This window comes from Thalia democratica, chromosome 4, assembly GCF_965202585.1.
Source record: "Thalia democratica chromosome 4, ktThaDemo2.hap1.1, whole genome shotgun sequence".
Classification (NCBI taxonomy): domain Eukaryota; kingdom Metazoa; phylum Chordata; class Thaliacea; order Salpida; family Salpidae; genus Thalia; species Thalia democratica.
The window spans coordinates 34,643,703-34,646,578 of record NC_139168.1 but is presented as its reverse complement, the minus strand read 5'-3'; positions in this window follow the sequence as shown (position 1 = coordinate 34,646,578).

Sequence of the window (2,876 nt, the reverse complement as noted above, 5' to 3'; positions counted from 1 at the left end):
GCGTTTAGCACAAAAAAGGGGACTTCCCCCAATTAAAGGTAGTTCCTACCTCAGGCCCTGGAGGACTACAACGTAACCAAGAGGATGCTGACTATATAAAGTTAAGTTTTAAATATTTTATTAAATAATTTCTTAATTAGTATTCAATTAAACTACTTAAGAAACTGATTGAATTTAAGAACTTTGTTATGATTGTCATTTATAAGAATTTTATGTATATTTGTATAACTGTATTGTAATGTGCTCAGTTAAGCCATAAGACCGTGCGAGAGGCACACAATTGATTATAAGAACTTTTTTATTATTTTAGTTCTATAAGATCTTGATGCTTATTTGCGTTATCGTATTATAGTGTGCTTAGTTTAGCCATCGTTGTGCATGAAGCACGATATATATTAAGACTCTGTATTATTAGTACTTTTATTAGTAAGAACTATTTTAGTATTTAAGATTTTAAACACTTTAAGAACATTTCTATTTGTAGAACTTTGTGTTTATTTATTGTGTTTATATTCGCAGTTTTATTCAACTGATTTATTAGCTGCTTTATCATTTCTACTTCCTAATTTTCACATTAACATCACGATTTTAATAAACTCACTTCATTAAAGAAATTATATATATTAAGTCTATTACATACTTATTAATTACTAAGTTAAACCTAATGAGTAAGGTAAATTCAGTAAAAACCTCAAGAGCTAAACGCGCTAAGTGTTTAGCACAAAAAAGGGGACTTCCCCAAAATAAAGGTAGTTCCTACCTCAGGCCCTGGAGGACTACAAGAAAACTAAATTTTTTGTATTATACAATTTTCTTGCCCTCGCTTGTCTTTCAAATCAAACATATTTTTTAATTTAACCTTGCAATTATATTATACAATAACAGTTTATATTTTAGGTTTTGTTTGTAATAAACGTGTATTAAAAGAAAAAAATATTTTTTTATTTTTAATAGAGTTTAAAAGTTAATTTTATAATATTTTTATTTGATCTCGCCAGCTTATTTAATAATTTTTTGCGTCATCTTTTTGACAGATATAAAATTTTTTTGATAGTAAAAAAGTATTGTTTGTAATTTGTTATACATGTTTTTAGCTAAAATTAACTTACAAAAAACATGTCAGAATCATATTTGCTGTCACTGTTTCAGCATGATCTTTGATCTATGGTTCAATTTTTCAAATAGCATTATACAGGGGCGTAGCGTGGGGAGGGACACTGGCGCATGCGTGACACCCAAAAAAAGTAAAAAAGTAAAAAAAAATGTAATACCTTTATACTTTATTGTTAATTATTTCTGCTTAATTTGCCTATTTTCAAATATATCTTTAAATTGAAATAATCTTTAATATGTTTATCTAGTATTTGAAAAGTTAAACGAAATTTTGAATACAAATAAGTGACAAGTTAGGGAAATTACCCAATGTACTGACTCGGTGCGCAAGCAAAAGTGCGCACCGATGATGATGAAAAACTCCATAAGGAAAAGTTTTATTACTTAATTAACTTCATAAGAATTTAGACTTAAAAAGCTTGCAACTAATTAGTGCACCGCAGTAGTATAACCTTATGACAGATTTTTCTACAAAAAGTTTACAAAAATACGTCACGCTTATAGAAAATTAAACAATTTTACAAGTTTTTTTATTATGCTATAATAAATTTAAAACTACTGCTAGTTTTCTGATCTTTATTTTTGTAAACATACAAGAAAAAGCGTGTCGGCCTATGAGAAAAAGACTTTGTTTGTGATTTTTCTTTTAAACAAATACAATCAGATGAATTTAATTTAAAAAAGTATACTTTTAATTAATTTACAAAGTTGTAATAAATTGTAATAACAGTTATGAAGTTATTCTATTTTAACTTTTTAACTTCTGTGTAACTTTATTTAAATTATGTGCAATGAGGTGTTGTTATCACTGTTGTATTGTATATTAAAGAGATTGATATTTTTTTTCGTGAAAAAACAGATAATTTTGTTTTATTGAATATATTCATTTTTAAAGATATAAAGTTTACTGTAAGTAGTAAAAAAATTTTTTATTTAGTAAGTTTACATTTGTGCAAGTATAAGTAATTCTAACGAAATTTTTACTTTTTTTTAATTGTTTAATTTTGTAAATTGAAAGCAGTTACTTCTATTTTATTTAACTTAATGAATTTATTTCAATTAATGAATTAATGAATTGATGAATTAATTTCAAAAGATCTTTTTATAGCTAATTACAAAAGCTTTAGTTTAGGGGATTTTTTGCGAAAAAAATTGCGTACCCTCTGACCAAAATACCACGCTACGCCACTGGTAACATATAACATTACTGGTTACCCCCTTAACTATTCGAAATAAAAAAACGATATTAGTGTAAAAATATAAGAACTTAAACGTCTTCAAAAGAAACTTGCTTGAATTTGAACTGATTTATAGTGAAATACTTGTTGGTCAGAATATATATTTGTTTTAAACTTTAAACGTTTAAAAAACTTGACAACAAAAAAGAACTATGAATAAAAACTTTTGTAAAGTTTTGTATTGTAAAGTATTGTAAAGTTTTGTATTGTAAAGTAAGTTTTTTCTTGATGAACTAACTGTCAAAATACCTTCGATTAGCTTATTTAACACCTTTTCGTTCACTTGGCTGTAAATATGCATTAGCTGATAAATATTAACTTAGCCTTATAACAATTTTTTTTATTTCAATAAATCATAAAACTAAATTTCAGCTTTTGTTTTATAATAATATAACAGTGATTCCTCAGTTTTCTAAAAACTATAAACTGTGCACGGTAGATCACCAAAAAAGTACTTAAAAGGTATACAGATTTTAAGAGGACAACTACTTTTACCATGATCTTATTGGTTTTAGTATTATGGAG